Source organism: Lycium barbarum, chromosome 6 (assembly GCF_019175385.1).
Source record: "Lycium barbarum isolate Lr01 chromosome 6, ASM1917538v2, whole genome shotgun sequence".
Lineage (NCBI taxonomy): Eukaryota > Viridiplantae > Streptophyta > Magnoliopsida > Solanales > Solanaceae > Lycium > Lycium barbarum.
In genome coordinates this window covers 125,728,455-125,747,204 of record NC_083342.1, presented here as the reverse complement: position 1 = coordinate 125,747,204, position 18,750 = coordinate 125,728,455, and the positions used below count along the sequence as shown (strand labels likewise).

The 18,750-nt window shown below is 35.1% G+C and overlaps 2 long non-coding RNA genes across 3 annotated transcripts; one reads left to right on the top strand and one right to left on the bottom strand.

Moving 5' to 3' along the window:
• Positions 1-3,391: 3,391 nt before the first annotated feature.
• On the bottom strand, positions 3,392-6,086 carry LOC132600139 (uncharacterized). Of its 2 annotated transcripts, XR_009567137.1 has the most exons (4): positions 5,971-6,086; positions 5,261-5,394; positions 4,163-4,366; positions 3,392-3,846 (listed from the first exon to the last, which is right to left on the bottom strand). It is a non-coding gene; the product is annotated as an uncharacterized LOC132600139 (long non-coding RNA). The 2 variants fall into 2 exon arrangements; XR_009567136.1 differs by lacking the exon at positions 3,392-3,846 and having other exon boundaries at positions 4,025-4,366.
• Positions 6,087-15,207: 9,121 nt separating this feature from the next.
• LOC132600138 (uncharacterized) lies at positions 15,208-16,720 on the top strand. Its single transcript, XR_009567134.1, has 3 exons — positions 15,208-15,392; positions 15,475-15,549; positions 16,485-16,720. It is a non-coding gene; the product is annotated as an uncharacterized LOC132600138 (long non-coding RNA).
• The last annotated feature ends 2,030 nt before the right edge of the window (positions 16,721-18,750 follow it).

The following is an 18,750-nucleotide window of genomic DNA, read 5'->3' as shown; positions in this document are numbered from 1 at the left end:
CAGAGTAATGCGAATAATCTTGGCAGTTCGCATAATGCTGGTGGATCAATAAGTGGGGTGGACGAAAACATTTTGCTCCAAGAATATATGTTATTGATGATGATGATGATAATGTGTTTGTTGAGGTATCGGAGTCAGGTGAGGAGTCAGATGAGGATTGGAATCTGAATAAGATGAGGAAGAAAGCAAAGAATAGGAAACGAAAGAGTGCAAGGACTGGAACCCCGAGTAAAAATGCCAAGAAACAGCACGCTGATAAGGCAAAAACTGTTGAATGGAATACTGATGTCAATTTGCAAGATGGTTTAGCAACTCAAGGTGGTGTATAAATGTCCCAAGTTGAAACAGTTGAGTGATGTAACAGCAGTGTCGACCTGGGAGGTTTGCAAAACACTTCGACAATTTGGATTTGAATGTGGAGTTCAGTAATGAGGTTAAAGATCCTATAGTTCAAATGGGCCGAGAAAATGAAGCAGCAGAGGGAGAGGTTGATACTGTTGAAGGAATTGGGTTTTTCGAAGGTCTTGATGAATTCCTTGGCGGTCTTCCTATATTAAATGTTGTGGATGGGGATAGGGTAGAGGTTCCAGTCATTTCTAAGGATGAAATGAGTCCGGTTCTAGTGCCTTCTCCTTTATTTTCAGAAGCACCATCTTCAGCAAGCGATAGAATTACATTTGGTATTCTCAAAGGAAACCAAGACACGGATATGGACTAAGAAGTCAATCTTTTTTAATTAGCATAAATTTATGTTAATCTCCAGTATATTTTTAAAGAAATTAGAGAAGGAAGAGTTGGACTCCTAGTTTTTTATTCGAATAAATTAAGCTTTTCTTCACTGTGGTTATCCAGTAGCTTAATGAATTAATTAAAGTTGTGACTTGCTAAGTGCTTCCTGCATATTACAATGGAAGAAGGAAGCGTAAATGTGAATGTTTGACTATGAAAAAATATATGCGAACTTGAGTTTTCATTGAATTCATCAGCAGAATGAATCCTAATAAGGTTCTCTAATAAATTTTATCCCAAATAAGATTCTCTAAATTTTATCCCAAATAAGGTTCTCGAAACGGAAATTGATATGAACACCGAAGGCAATAGTTATTTGTTTTAATTATCATAAAGTTATGTCAATCTCATGGATAATTTTTACATTAGGAAGAGAAAGAACTTGCTTGAAAGCTCCTGGTAAATGGATGAGAGTAATTGGATGTAATTATAGAGATTGATATGTTTGTCTGGCCAAGTAATTTTTTTATTAACATGAAATTTCGTTGTCTCCACAGTCCCTTTGTACTCCTCCCCGGAACTTTTTGGAGTGCTTTCACTGCATCCATCCCGGTTCAGTTACATTTAAGCTCAAACAACTAAGGTTTTCCAATTTGATCTTCCTAATGAGGAATTTGTGATCGACTTTTCCAGTTTGATCTTCCTCCATTGAATGTTAGTTAAAGAAGGAAATATTGTTAGAAGGACGGGTTACATCGTGATAAAAATAATTTGTTCAATTACCCTATTTACATAAATTTGATGTACATCTTGCCTTCCACAATTTCCAATAAATAACTGATAGAAGACAATTGATACCAATTCTTGAACATTGTTTTTTGTTGTAAATCTGAATATAATGATAGGAGGTAAAAGGTTTTTTGTTTTAACGCCGAGGTTAATTTTCACAATAGTTACGCTGATAGGATAATAAAACAATGATTACTTCTGTATTTCAATTCTCTGCATTAGCTTAAACCAATATATCTAAAGAATTCTGGAAAAAAAAATTATATATATTTCTGAACTTAAATCTCATATGATACACCCGAGAGGGCCTTAGCTAGATTGTAATTAAAGTCTTTACCCTATTCTCACTACTAAAAAAACAGGTTTTACCGACCTCAAAAAAATGGCTATTTCCGACCTCATGAGGTCGGTTTTGGCCAAAAACCGACCTTAAAATCAGGTCGGAAAACAGTGGGTCGGAATTATTACCGACCTCATGAGGTCGCAAAAAACCGACCTCATGAGGTCGGTAAAGTTTTTTAGCCGGGTATTAATTAAATAAAATACCGACCTCATTAGGTCGGTAAATTATATTAATAATATAATGATATGAGTTTACCGACCTCCTGAGGTCGGTAATTTATATGAATATATGATATATTTTGCATAAAACCAACCTCATGAGGTCGGTATTTTGCAATTTCTGAAAATATTTTGCAGAAAACCGACCTCATGAGGTCGGTAATTTGCAATTTCTGGAAATATTTTGCAGAAAACCGACCTCATGAGGTCGGTAATTTGCAATTTCTGGGAAAATTTTCTAGAAAACCGACCTCATGAGGTCGGTATTCTGCAAAAAAAAATTGTAGCACCTAGCTGTTACTCCAGCTGCCTCCCTGTCAAGATGAAAATAATTTTACTTTCAACTAAAACGAGCCCAAATAGCTGCAAACAATACACCAAACTACTATAAATACCTAAAACAATAAGCTACTATTACAACACACTAGATGGCTCGTGTGTTGTTTGTATTATTTGTGCAATTATTACAGGAATACTAAAAGGATCATAACACCAAGAAAATAATTCTACGTGTTTCAGGTTTTAACACTTCATAATATTTACGCGCACTAAGCAACAAAAGTATACAATATTGTGAAATCGTACATTCTTCATTTTCAATGAGGAAATCTGTTTACATAATGGAAAAAAGAAGCACCATGCCTTTTGAAATTTGACCACTCCATAAAGCTTTGTTGTCATAACTCAAGGCTTTTTTCCCAAGTTGTCAAAGATATTAGAACCTGCCATTAGAAACCATAGGGATGAGTACTTGTCTACCAAAATAAAAGAAAGAATTTGGTAAGCGTAAGAAATGAGGTGGATACAATGTGAAGCAGGATGCAAGTAAAATGTTTGTGTCCTGTTAAGGTAAAGAGAAATAGTACGATGCGACTATAAAATAAATAGCTCTTGGAACTATAAGTTGGTAGAAGGAACCCATGAGTGCAAGTTGGCATAACTTTGAGTCTTCTCTGTTACCCATGCATCAAGCAGCAATCAATGAAACAACAAGCTATATTGAGTGAGGGATGACAATTTGTTACTTGTAAGCCCTTCTAAGGCTAGCTAGCACTTTAGTAAAAAACTAAGTAAGAAAACAACTTCACATCATTTGTGAGATTTTGCTTTGCAAGTATATTCAGATGATGACAAAGGACTATAAAGGAAAAAATCAACTTTTATTCTATTGTATTCTGCTCAACATAGTAGGCAAAAATCATGAGATGATAATACTTGTTTATCAATGACAAGATAGTTGGTACATAACTAAATTTCTTTCATAATAATTTTGCTACTTCCTCTTGTTTATTGAATTCTAAATCTGATGCCTTCAAACACCCCACATAAATATTCTCCAAATCTAGTCTTTCAGCTGCAAAATTCCCAAACAGTTTTCAATCTATCTCCATGATGGAAACCAATTGTAATTCCCAAACAGACACAAGAAAGGAAAGATGTATTACATACAGAATCCCTCATCTAGCTTTCATTAATCACACTGTTAGCTGTTGGAGAAAATCAAAGGCACAGAGAAGAGCAATAAACAAAATTCCTAGAGATTCAGTGAGACATGCTACCATAGCTGTATTTACACACTTATAAAGTGTAGAACCTGCATATGGTAATGGAATTTTGACTCCAAGTGAATAACATTTTCAAAAGTCTTATGCACAATGAATTAAATAAAAGAAAGAAACATAGGTGTGACATATGAATACTCACCTAGAGGGTACTCAAATACTACTTCAACTACCATAACAGCCCACATAGCATTCCATCCAACAACTTCACAACATGCAACAGATTAAAACAAACTTTAAGCTCAAATAGTATTACACAACAAGGTTTAGCACAAGCAAAGATCGTATATCAATTTTCATTTGATTTTAATTAACAAATGTAGCAGTAAATTTGATATGAAGTTACTCGTTGGACTTTCTTACTCAAGAAAGACTTTAAATTTTTTGAGTAGTTAAAAGGCCATCAGGTGCCTTTAGAAATAAACTTTAAACCACAGGTCTAATCCGAGGAAGACGACTCAATAAATCATTGTAGACTTTATTCCAAATTAACAATATATAAAAATGCATGAAAGACTTACTTGAGACACAGTAGGGGGCCCTGATTTCAGTTTTCTGTTAACTGCTGGAAGGTCTGTCTTTGCTGGGTAAGTTTTGTTGATTTCTTCCTTCTAAGTCGACGTCCACGACTTGCTTCTTCAGTGATGTCCATCATTGTTGTTGTTGGGATGGTTGGTGGGCATTTTCCTTTTCCTCATAGTTCAAAATAGATAGCTTTCTAATTGCTGAAATATTTGACAAAAGTATATTACTATGTGAAGGTGCATAAGAACCCAAAAGAGGTTAAAATTTGTACCATTCCATTACGAACAAAGTAGCATAACAGAGCTATTGAACCAAAAGACTGAGAAGACATTTTCATTCCATTAATAAATTTCCAATTTTTTCTGTATAGATATAGCTATTTTCTGATTTTTCTCAATAATCTTGAAGTTCTCTAAGATAAAAACGCAGAAATGAACCCCCTCTTAACTGAAAATTGTCATTGCATTATTCTCTTCGTTGCAAGCCACCCCTACCAAACACCCCTCAATTCTCTCTGTTCCAAGCTACCCCTACCAAACATCCCTTTTGTTTCCCCTTTAAACCAAAAGAGTAACTTATTCATTATATCCTAGCAGCTAGATTAAAATATATAAATAATTTGTCGTCCATCTAATAGAACATAAGCACATGCATCATTTGAAGTTCATGCACAAACATGCACACTTTTATGTATCTCACCTTTAAACTAATAATTCTAATATAAGAACCTTCAAGGTATATAGTCCAAGAGTAAACCACAAAAATAATAATTTAATCACATATTACAGTAAACAAAAGTATCATCATAGCGTATCAGTAAATAGAGTGACTACCTACCTGAAAAATTAGGCTGATAATAATAAAAACGATCTCGAAAATGCAGAGCTTAAAGTCCTGTGTTAACTTTGCACAAATACAGTTACACACAGAGCATCAAAATGCTAGAATTGCATGCCTAGCTATCATCGTCAATTCAAGCCCTTCACGGTATAGTACTGACGTACTGGGCATCTTCAGTATATCAAACACAAAAGAAATATTGAATGCCAGTAATAGAGGAAAAAACAAAAGACAAATAAAAGAGAATAAAAAACCTATTAATAAACAATAGAAACGAAGAACAGGGAAAAGTAAATTGCAGAGATGTAATACCAATTGAGCTGAAAGACCAAGCTGGCATGTCGACGAAACCCATGACAGACGACGAACTGCCTTAAAACCCACATTTCTATATAGTAGAAAAATCAAGAACATCAACAACAGAAAAGAGAAACATACAGTAGCTTTTACATTCAAACTCAAATAGGATGGAAAAAAAAAAACTAATGGAACTTTTCAGTAAAATAAATCATAAAGACTGAATCTTTTGACTAACCCCAGAAAGAATCTATATCAAGAACATCAACAACATAAGAGAGAAACATACAGTAGCTTTTACATTCAAACTCAAACAGGATGAATTTTATTTTTTAATGGAACTTTTCAGTACAACAAATCATAAAGATTCAATCTTTAGATTAACCCCACAAAGAATCTATCATTAAATTATTGTTTATGATGTTTTTGCAATTGAAACCGAAAGAGAAAACATACCCAAAGAAGCAGATTTTTCAAGAATCAGCCACCATTTCTCAAAATCTCATAAAAACAATCCAAAAACAAAAGCACATTAACGTTTCCAGCTATAATCAACCAAATACACTAACCCATAAAATCAAATCAGTGAGAAACTTACCAAAGAAGCAAAAAACTAAATGTGTCTTGAAGAACCCTAAACTAGAACCCAAGCAATTAAAAAACATACCTGGAATAGATGGTGGCGGCGACGAAGCCGGATCTGGCTGGCGGTGAAGGTACGGCGATGTGGGTGAGGATACGGTGGTGGTGAAAGGAGGAGAGAGAGAGGAGTGGGCGGGGGAGGGCGTGGGGGTGGGGGTGGGGGTTTTAAATTTTGAGTGAAAGTAAAAATGGGGTAAAGTAAAAAAGGATTAATAAATTAAATGATCAGATTTTTTTTTTAATTATATTTATCGACCTCACGAGGTCGGTAACTTAAATAATTATTTTTTGATAAAATATACCGACCTCATGAGGTCGGTATATTTAATAGTTTTATTTTTTATTTAAAATAATACCGACCTCGTGAGGTCGGTATTCTTTTAAATTAAAAATAAAATTATAATATTTATCATCAAATAAATTTCCGACCTAGTGAGGTCGGTACATTATTTTTTTTAAATTTTGGTACAATATTACCGACCTCATGAGGTCGGTAAAACCTGTTTTTTTAGTAGTGGCTCTTCTATCTCACTCATGCTACATTTTAGCCATGAGCAAATTTATGTATAAATTTTGGGGCACATGAATCCATGGTCTCTCCGTAAAACTAGGTATTTTATGTTTATTTTTTCTAAAATGGTATAATATTAACTGATGGAATCCATTCTACAAGAAGTTTAAATGGTGCACTTGGTTGAAGGTTAAGTTATTTACTTAGAGGATAGGGATTATTCTCACTTAATACATTTTTTCCTTTTTTTTTTTTTTTTTTTTTGTGGTGAACCCATATTGTAAAAATCATTGATTCGCCTATGATTTTAGCAACATATAATAAAAGGTTAAAGAATCCGAACATCTGCAGATTAAAAAATATATGTTAAAATAGATTACTCGATGCTAAAAGGTCTTTCAGTTTACCACTATTTTGGACATGGAGAATTATAGAATAAAAAACTAACAAAACTACCAAATTTAGTACTATATATCTTAATGAAAATTTATCAAATATTAGTATAATTTTAAATTGCCAAAGCGGTTTCAAAGGTATCGAGAAAGTACAACGGCAATTGGGTTGGTACTGGTATCTAAACTTGATGATTAGACCAAAAAAAAAAATCTTCACGAAAGGATATATATATATATATACACACACTATCGGTGTGTGTGTACATATACATAGACCGATAGCGTTAAAAAAAATTAAGCTATGGATATAAATCTATTTTTAGAGTTATGGGATCAAATTAAACTTACTTTAAACAAGTACTCCTTATTGCAGATCATATGATGGAGTAACAAAAAACTATGCACTATTGTAATGCATAAGAAATAAACTCTTGACAAAAATTATATTTTGTTGTTAGTACCAATATCAATCGATGTATACATAAAGCTTTTCCATTATTATTTCAGACATACTATGTTGCATGTTTGTGTATGTAATGCATGAGGAACTTTTATCTTAAACACGTGTTACAAGCGCATGTCAAACCTGGTCAAGTTAAATATTTCTTTTGATGTAAATCCAATGAACTATACTTTTTTTTAATTTCAGATTGACCAATTTTTGGAAAAAATATAATGAATGGGTAACATCATTTAAAGCCTCATTAGGTTAACAAAATAACTAGTAATTAAGCAATAATTAACATGATAAGCAACGATATATAGTTCCAAAAAATGTAGTACTAAATAGACAGCAAAGTCTCGTGTAGCAAATTGAAGTTTCACTACAATCCACTTATTCAGCTGCGATAAACTTAACAAGAAATTATACAATTTTTTGTTATATGTATATGTGAGAAGATTTATTATTCAGAACATCGGCAATGCAACCAATTGTTTCCAATTATAATTAATTATGAGGTGTGGTCTATGTATACCATCAACGCATAAAACTTATAATTCAATGTGTGTGTTGTGTGTGGGCGGTTTTACCCCTCCCTAGGAGCTCTCACCTTTTTGCTCCCTTGGTGACTCGGACTCACAACTTTAACGTTAGAAGTGGAGGGTACTTACTACCTGAGAAAATTACCTAATACGGCAAGAAGTTTTTACTTGGACCACTATATCATCTATGGAACACATAGCATACTAAAAGCCTGTTTGGATTGGCTTATCTTATGTGCTTCTAAGCCAAAATAGCTTTTAAGTATTTTTGTAGGGTTTGAATAAAATAAAAAAGTACTTTTAAACACTTGTTATTAAGCCAAAATAACAAAATGATATGGCTTATACTTATAAGCCATAAGTTATAAGTCCATCCAAACAAGCTCTGATTCAAAGAATGCACAAAACATAATCAAATTGAAATGAGGAAGAATAAACACAGAGAGAGAGTTTAGCTTTAAAATTGACTTCTCCATTAGGGAAATGCATAAAACAAATTAGGACTGATTAAGTGTTGAATTGAGCATTTGATTTGTCTTAACCAGCTAGCACACTAAACATTCGGCTATGTAACGTTCCATGATAGCCATTTCTATCTACCTGCGCTATCAAATTTGCTGCAAGCCATAGGCAAAATATATTTAAACATTAAATTACCTAAACACCCTTTTTAAAAATCTATTACCCTATTTATTATCTGAAATTTGTCTTGCATAAACGCCCTAAACCGAAGGGATGTGTTTCTTTGATATTTATTAGTTTGACGCTAACCCTTTTACCAAATGTTGATTGGTTGTAAACCAATTCTTTGTAAAGAAACTTAAATATCAAACCTCAAACATACAAAGTATTTGGAAAAAGAAAAAAGAAAAAAAAATTATACAATACTTGTAGTTTCATATTCTAATAAGTTTTGTTTACATGCACTCAAATTCCACCAAATCATATACTTTACATGTTTATTCGGCATATATTCCTGATATAGGGTGTATTGCTTATTTTGAAACCTTTAAAAATCAGAATTTTTTTTCAAAATTTATTATTTTCTAATTGATATCTTCGTTTACTGTTTCATAGCAAATCTTTAATTTTAGAAATTTTATTTGTTCGCATAATTGACAACAGTAAATTGCCTAGTAATAACGAACAATGATATTGCCTTGGACAAAAAAAAAACAATGATATTGCAGCTGTGAAAGGGAAAGGAAAAATACCTACTTCATATCTTTATTTGATGTTCCCCTTGGTTTATTGGAAAATTACATACTCAAAAAATCTGATGCTATGTATTCTTATATTTATATTAAAAGTAAAACATACTCAGTGTATTTCCACAAGTGGGGTCTGAGGAGATTGTGTATGCAGTTCCTTATTCCTACCATGGAGGTAGATAAGTTGTTTTCGATAGACCCTCAGCTTAGAGAAAAGCAAATAGAAATAAAGGGATTATGCAACTCATTCTTTATCAATTCATTAATTTTCAGTTAGGGCTTCTCTTCTCCAAACATGTTCCAATTGACATGTGTGGTATCCTGTTTAAAGTTGAAAATTTTGCAGAAGCATAATTTTTTTTATCTCAAATGTTCATGGGAAAATTGTCAAGCGAAAATCAAAGTTTCCTATTCCTATTCTTCTTAAATGGTTTAATAGATATCAAAAAAACACCATTCATTGACTGAAATCTTACTTGGCATAAGTTCATGGTGTTGGGAATAAAATAGACCCGCAAAAATAATATTCACGGTATTAGTGATAAACGCGGAACACTAACTTATGGTTAAATCAGCAAGAATAAAATGCAGCAATAATGACACCAAGATTTTACGTGGAAACCCTTCTGAATAAGGGAAAAACCACGGCCAAGAGGAGCAGCTGATATCACTATAGAGGAATTTTACACTGTGTAGTAACGAGTACAAATACTCCTAAGACCACTACACCCTCAAAAGAAATAACACTCTTTTGATTTTCCCACCTCACTACAATATCACTCACACTCTATTTTTCTTCACAGACTATTTTCTTACAGTCTATGGAATACCTCACTTTTGCTCTCACTCAGATGTATTGTCTGAGATTTTTGGTGTGTTACAAATGAACCATAAGCTGCCTATTTATAGGAATGAATTTCCTATGGTGAGGTAAGCGCTTACATCACGATTATGATGAGGTAAGCGCTTACATCATGAAAATGTGAACAAAGAAATTGGCTTGCTAGCCAAGTCCACAATTGTTGTCAATGTATAATTTGTCAAAGGAAGAAAAATCTTCCTTTCTTAAAATATGGGATAGGGGACTGGACCCCACAAATCTCCCCCTCCAGTCCCATTCACCTGAAGGAGGGTACACTGGCTTCTAATTTGAGTGCATGCCGACAAATTCTTTGCACGATTCGAACTTGTCTCTCGGTACCACCTTGGTCAGCATATCTGCAGGATTTTCACTCGTGTGAATCTTCTTGACTTGGAACAATTCGCTTTCCAATTGCTCACGAATCCAATATATCTGACATCGATGTGTTTTGTTCTCGCATGGTACATGGAGTTCTTGCTCAAGTCTATTGCACTCTGATTGTCACAATAGACAACATACTCCATTTGCTGTAATCCAAGTTCTTGAAGGAATCTCTTGAGCCATATCATCTCTTTGCCAGCTTCAGTAGCCGCAATATACTCCGCTTCCGTTGTAGATAGTGCAACACACTTCTGCAACTTTGACTGCCATGATATAGCTCCCCCTGAAAAAGTAAACAAATATCCAGTAGTGGATTTTCTGTTATCAAGGTCACCTGCCATATCAGAATCTGTATAGCCCTTCAAAATTGGATTTGATCCTCCAAAACACAAGCATTCATCTGATCTTCCTCTTAGATACCTGAGTATCCACTTCACAGCTTCCCAATGCTCTTTCCCTGGATTTTCGAGAAATCTGCTAACAACACCGACTGCATGAGCAATATCTGGTCGAGTGCATACCATTGCATACATTAAACTTCCGACGGCAGAGGAATAAGGAATCTTGGCCATTCTCTGTTTTTCCTCTGTTGTTGTAGGACACATCTTTTTGCTCAATTTCAGATGACCAGGAAGAGGTGTGCTAACCCACTTAGCACTCTTCATATTGAAGCGCTCTAGTACACGTTCTATGTACTTTTTCTGCGACAAATAAAGCTTCTTTTCATCTCTCGAACGAGTAATTCTCATGCCCAAAATCTGCTTAGCATGACCCAAGTCTTTCATTGCAAAAGACTTACTCAACTGTTTCTTCAACTCGTCAATCCTGGAAGCATTTTTGCCTACAATCAACATATCATCCACATATAGCAGAAGGATGATAAAGTCACCATCAGAAAATCTTTGTACAAACACACAGTGATCTGAAGAAGTCTTCTTGTAGCCTTGCTCCCCCATAACAGACTCAAACTTCTTGTACCACTGTCTGGGAGCTTGCTTCAATCCATAGAGACTCTTCTTGAGTTTGCATACAAGATTTTCTTTACCTTTTTCCTTGAAGCCTTCAGGTTGTTCCATATAAATCTCCTCTTCTAAGTCACCGTGAAGAAAAGCAGTCTTCACATCCATCTGCTCAATCTCCAAATCAATTCTAGCAGTCAAACCAAGAACTGTCCGAATGGAGGACATTTTCACGACAGGAGAAAATATTTCGTCAAAGTCAATACCTTTCCTTTGACCAAATCCCTTAACAACCAATCTAGCTTTGTATTTGGGCTTCAAGCTGTGTTCTTCGGCTTTAACTTTGAACACCCACTTGTTCTTCAAAGCTCTCATGCCCTTAGGCAAGTTCACCAACTCATAAGTATGGTTCTCACGCAGAGATTTCATCTCATCTTGCATGGCTTCAATCCATTGATCCTTGTGCTCATCTTCCATGGCCTCCTCATAACATTCAGGTTCTCCCCCATCAGTGAGTAATACATACTCATTAGGTGAATAACGGGAAGAAGGAGCATGCTGTCTAGTAGACCTTCTAAGTAGAATATCTGACTCATCCACGACTTCATGAGTAGGAGCATCTACTTCATCAATAGCAGCATCGTTATCATCATCAACATGCTGATCTGGAACATGATTCTGGGCATCACCATCGTCATCGAGCCCACCAACTTCATCAGCATTTGTATGAGGAACTTGATCAAGATTAACTAAACCTTCAGAACTTGAAGATTTTATCTTCTCCGCTTTGTTAATATCTTCAATGGTTTGATCCTCCATGAAGATAACATCACGGCTTCTCACAACCTTCTTCTCAATTGGATCATATAGCCTGTAACCAAACTCATCAAGGTCATAACCAATGAAGATGCACTGCCTTGTCTTGGCAGTTAATTTCGACCTTTCATCTTTAGGCACATGTACAAAAGCTTTACAACCAAACACTTTCAAGTGGTCATAGGAAACATCCTTTCCATACCAAACTCTGTTTGGAACATCACTTTGCAAAGCAACCGCAGGGGATAGATTAATAACATGTGCAGCGGTCAATAAAGCCTCACCCCAAAAGGAATTCGGCAGCTTTGCTTCAGAAAGCAAACATCTGACTCTTTCCATCAAGGTCCTGTTCATCTTCTCTGCTAAACCATTAAGCTGAGGAGTCTTAGGAGGAGTCTTCTGGTGTCTGATACCCTGTTGCTTGCAGTATTCGTCAAACGGTCCACAATATTCACCACCGTTATCAGTACGAATACACTTCAGCTTCTTTCCAGTTTCTCTTTCAACTGAGGCCTGAAACTGCTTAAAGACACCCAACACTTGGTCTTTAGTCTTTAAGACGTAGACCCAAAGTTTCCTTGAGCAATCATCAATAAAGGTAGCAAAATAAAGTGCACCACCCAAAGTCCTTGTCTTCATTGGACCACATAAATCTGAATGCACCAACTCAAGCAACTCTGTCTTTCTTGAAGGAGAATGAGACTTGAAAGAAACTCTATTTTGTTTTCCAGCCAAGCAGTGCTCACACTTTTCTAATTTAGCACTTTCAAAATTTGACAATAATTTCTTTTTGGCCAGAACATTTAGTCATTTCTCACTAATGTGGCTAAGCCTCTTATGCCATAACGTTGAAGAGCTATTGCTCTCAACTGCATTCACCATATCAACACAGGTAGAGGCCGTAGTCCAGTATAGACCACGACGCTTTTCGCCACGAGCCACAATCATGGAACCTTTAGTAAGCTTCCACTTTCCAGCACCATTGGTACTGACATATCCCTCATCATCCAAAACACCAACAGAGATCAAGTGCAAACGAACATCAGGTGCATGCTTTACATTGTTTAAAACTAGTTTAGTTCCAATACTAGTTTTCAAACAAATCGTTCCAACACCAGCCACCCTGGATATAGTCTCATTACCCATACTCAAAGTTCCAAAGTCACCCGGAGTATAGGATGAGAAAAATTCCTTCCTTGATGTCACATGAGATGCGACACCACTGTCCACAACCCAGCTTGACTCATCACAAGCAATATTTATCAGATCCGCATCAAGGACAGTAACAAGATCTTCTGTAGTGACAGCGGCAACACGATTGCCATCTTCTTTCTTTTCCTCCTTTTCTCTATTCTCTTTTTTCAAAATCCGGCAGAACTTCTTTGTGTGCCCTTTTTTCCCGCAATGATAGCAGTCAATATCTTTAAGTCTGCTTCTGGATTTGCTTCTATGATGTTCTCTATTTTGAGAACCACGATTCTTGCCTCTCCCCCTAGTGTCAGTCACCAAGACATCTGATGAGGAGGAACCTTGAGATTTTCTTCTCATCTCTTCATTTAAAAGACTGTTCTTGGCAAGATCCATAGAGATCACACCATCCGGAGCAGAATTTGATAATGAAGTTCTAATAATTTCCCAAGAATCTGGTAGGGAACCAAGTAGAAATAAGCCTTGAATTTCTTCATCAAAATTAATACTCATATCAGATAACTGGTTCATGATCCCCTGAAAAATATTCAGATGATCTGTCATTGCGGAACCATCGTGGTATTTTAAACCCAACATTTGCTTTATCAGAAACATCTTGTTATTACCAGTTTTTCGAGCATACAAACTTTCAAGATGCTCCCATAGGGTCCGAGCATGTGTCTCTCCAGAAATATGGTTCAACACATTATCATCAACCCACTGTCTAATAAAGCCGCAAACCTGCCGATGCAACAAATTCCACTCTTCATCTGATTTATTATCAGGCTTTTTATTTCCAAAGACAGGTTGATGAAAATTCTTGACATAGAGCAAATCTTCCATTTTGCCCTTCCAAATGGCATAATTTACGCCACTCAAAGTAACCATTCTACTAGTGTTGGCTTCCATCGTTTATCACAAATACAAATATTATTTTATTCGAAGACCAAAGTAATTCTTTTCTGATGTGGAAGTTCAGACTGTGCTGCAACCACAGAGCATACTCAGACAAAACCTTGGCTCTGATACCACTTGTTGGGAATAAAATAAACCCGCAAAAATAATATTCACGATATTAGTGATAAACGCGGAACACTAACTTATGGTTAAATCAGCAAGAATAAAATGCAGCAATAATGACACCAAGATTTTACGTGGAAACCCTTCTGAATAAGGGAAAAACCACGGCCAAGAGGAGCAGCTGATATCACTATAGAGGAATTTTACACTGTGTAGTAACGAGTACAAATACTCCTAAGACCACTACACCCTCAAAAGAAATAACACTCTTTTGATTTTCCCACCTCACTACAATATCACTCACACTCTATTTTTCTTCACAGACTATTTTCTTACAGTCTATGGAATACCTCACTTTTGCTCTCACTCAGATGTATTGTCTGAGATTTTTGGTGTGTTACAAATGAACCATAAGCTGCCTATTTATAGGAATGAATTTCCTATGGTGAGGTAAGCGCTTACATCACGATTATGATGAGGTAAGCGCTTACATCATGAAAATGTGAACAAAGAAATTGGCTTGCTAGCCAAGTCCACAATTGTTGCCAATGTATAATTTGTCAAAGGAAGAAAAATCTTCCTTTCTTAAAATATGGGATAGGGGACTGGACCCCACACATGGTGATAACACATATGTGAAAATAAAATTCAGTCATCAAGTACCCAAAGTAAGTAATTATCATATGATAAAACAAAAAATTAAAAATAAAGACATATACTACTCTAAAGCAATAAATAAAGAAGCAAGTAGCAACAAAATCAAGTTTTGCTTTCTTTACACCACCCACTCTTTTTTTTTTTTTTTAAGCATCCGCTTAGTGGCTTTTATTTTATTAATATCTAAATAAAGATTATCCTTTACATCATACCACAAAATACAGAAATGGAAACTTCTACACAGCCAAGAAAGTAGATCTAGGGAAACTCCACTTCAAGGTCATCGAGCTAAGTTGAAGTCTAAAATATTGATTGTACGATTTGTGTATGTTGATTAAGTAACTCTGCTGTAACCTATAGTCGACCCCATTTATATGTCCCTCAAAGCTCTCACCAGAGACATGGTTACTAACTACCTTGAGAATTTCTCTAAGCTCTGCCAGTTAGATAAAATAATCAAGAGGTTGACTTTTGGACCTAAATCCTTTTATGATTATTTGAGTATCCTTAGGTTTGTATTTTGACATGGAATTTATTCTTGTTAGACTTCGACCATTCGGAAGCACTTCGGAAGGGTGAAGCAATGGCGTGAGGGATTGTGGTGCCCGCTCGGCTTTGAGGTAGGTTACATTTATTCTTAGACTCCGATTGGAGGGCTTATATAGTTTATAAATGTTAAAGAGGTACTGGGCGTGATGGGGGTCCCACCTTAGTGATTACGATGAGCACTTCGGTGGGTACCAGTGTATATTGTTGGGTAGTTAGGACGGGGAAAGCATGTTAGGCCTTCGGGCGTGATTGTGGTGACAAATCTACTGGTTTGGTATGATTTTTGTTTATATGGGCTATGATAGCCGTGATTGACTCATACTTGTGATTGGATTGTTTACCTCATCATTTCATGTCCATACAATTGTGGAAAGACATTGCTTTAGGATTATGAGTTGGTACATGAATCTCATTGATTACTCATATTCATACGTCAAGTCTAAAATGTTGTTGGCATGATATGTTACACTGTTGCATTCACTCTCCATTTATATATGCATGACGAAGGAAAGATACGAGATGATATGAAAGTCAAATTGAGGTAAGGTTGTTCTCACAACCGGCGGTAAATTCGGTAGTACAGTGAGTATCTCACAGTTCAGCAGTATAATCGGGCGGTACAATGAGTGGTCACAGTCCGATTGGAAAGGACCTCGGGCGGTATAGTAACATGTATATTGACCTCGCAAGTCCCCTATGGGTCATGACTACGAGGCATAGCCCGTAGCGTATGTGTACCAGGTTTAAGATTGGCCATTGCATTGCATTCATGTTCTCATATATCCGTTTGTCTCCTATTTTCCTTATATGTTCATGTATTGACTCCTTAATGTGATTTGTTATTTGATTGGGTTTAGTGGCGAAGGTAAGTTGAACTGAGGTATTAAGTATGGACTTCAATCTTTATAACCTGTATTTATTTTCCTTTCGTTGTCGAGCTATGATACCTACGAGCACTAGTGGTTGTACTAATACTACACTTGATGCATCTTTTCTGTGGGTACAGATTCTGATCCTTGCTCCGGCGTTTAGCCTCGTGACTGATCTCGAGGCGGTCTATTTCGAGATTACAGGATGAGCCATCAGACAGCTGCAGCCCTGGATCTCCTTCTATCTTGATTTGCCTATTTATATTTCCGGACAGTTTCAATTTGTATTTCGGACTTGTACTATTTAGAAGCACCTGTATGAATTAGACCAGATTTTGGGGTTTTAAAGACTAGAGTATCATTTCCGCACTTATTTATTGTCTCAAGACTATTATATAACGTTGTTGTAAACAATTTATGCATCTTCCTTTCTTATACTCGAATAATAGCTTGGGGATGGTTCGCCTATTGGGGGGACAATATAGGTGCCATCATGACTCGTGAGTTGGGTCGTGACATAATGTTGTCGAGATATGAACTTACACTCAGTTTCATTTTATGTGTCTTTAGGCTTTTAATTTGATTGAGCGCAAATTTTAAAAAAGTTAGCAGACTTTTGAGTCATGCGATTATCTTAAAGTAAATATATGCACAATGTATCAAAGTATTCTTTTAGTCTAGTGATTTTAAACATGTCATGTGAGTTGTTAGAATCAATGAGTTATTAATATAAGAAGTGTCATTCTTTTTAAACAAATTAAAAAGAAATTTATAATCACGCAAATATTTCTATGGGTGAAAATCTAATAAGAGTTCTAATCATTAAACTGCATAAACACATTCCTTCTAACTAGTACTTTGGATAGTCAAATGATCATATAGATAAGGGAAAAAACACAAAACAAAATTATTTGAAATTATCCGATAAGAGTTCTAATCTTACAACTGCTTAAATGCATTCCTAACTAGTTGTCTGATTGGTTAAGTGATCAAAATAGAAAAAGAAAAGAAAAAACACAAAACAAAATTGTAAGTAAAAATGTTTAGAGCTTTATATAGTTGAAAAATTAAAAGAAGAGAAAGAAAGAATGGTCCTTAATTTGAATTAGGGATGTGAAATTATTAGGACTCTATATTTGCGGAAGATAATTTCAGAAAGATAATTACGACCTAATTTTAGCAACTTTTTGACTTAAGAGTGTTATCACTCCCTCGACGGACGAGCTTTTCTATTTTTAATGCCGGTACTCGTAACATAACTCTGTTAATCACTTGATATGAGTTTCTTAATTCTTCATTTTTTTTTCATTTTAAAGTTGTTCGATAATGCAATGGAGTTTCAATTTCAAAATTTGCCATGTTTCATCATAAATTTCCTTATAAACGACGGCTTCTTTTTTAATTAACTACTCCATACTCATTTACGTTGTAACAAAATTTACATTGTGAAGTCATATTTACTTGTTATAGTAGGTAATTTGTTCAAGTGTATCCGATTTATGGCCAGCTAATTAATCTTGAAATAAATTTTGTAAATAAGTGTACCCAAAACAACCTTCCATATTTTTGATATTACAGTAATACAATCTAAATAATATAATCTGCTCTTCAAACTCTATTTTAGGACATACACTATAATACAATCTAAATAATATAATCTGCTCTTCAAACTCTATTTTAGGACATACACTAATTAATTATTAAGTTCTTACCAAATAATATAATCTTTAAACCTTCTATTTAACCGATCCATTCTTTCAAAGTTTAATCACACTACCTCTCAAGTAAATGAGTATTCAACTTCTTCCCAAAAAAAGCTATCAATCAAGACCATGGCTAATATCCTTCGAGCAAATCAAGCTACTAAGGCTAAGTCCAATAGTTCAATAGTCCAATAGTTTATGGTGAATGCACACGCTATCTCTTACCAAGTTCTATGAGGTATATTATCGATGGTTGTGAGGCTTTTTCTCCCGGCGGTCCTTCCGGTAACATAGAAGCCTTGCACTGTGAATTTTGCAACTGTCACCAAAATTTCCACCGTAGGTTGGATGCCGGCAATCACCAACCTCCACCTGCACCACAATCATCATCACAAGCACAACAACAGGTTTTTGTAGGATTTTTTAAAATATAGTAATGTTTTTGAATGAGATGTGCTGCATTTCTTTAATATTAAAAGTTAGATTTTTTTTTTCTTCCCTTTAAATTGTTGTTCGTTTTGCAAAAACTAAAATTTAGTTTATTTTAATTTTGCATCAATGATCATATTAGTACTCTGTCTGTCCCAATTTATGTGACGATGTTTGACAGAGCACAAAGTTTAAGTTAAGAAAGAATTATAGCTAGCCTTTAGAAATTTATAATTTAAAACAAGTCATATACAATTGTATAGGCATAAAT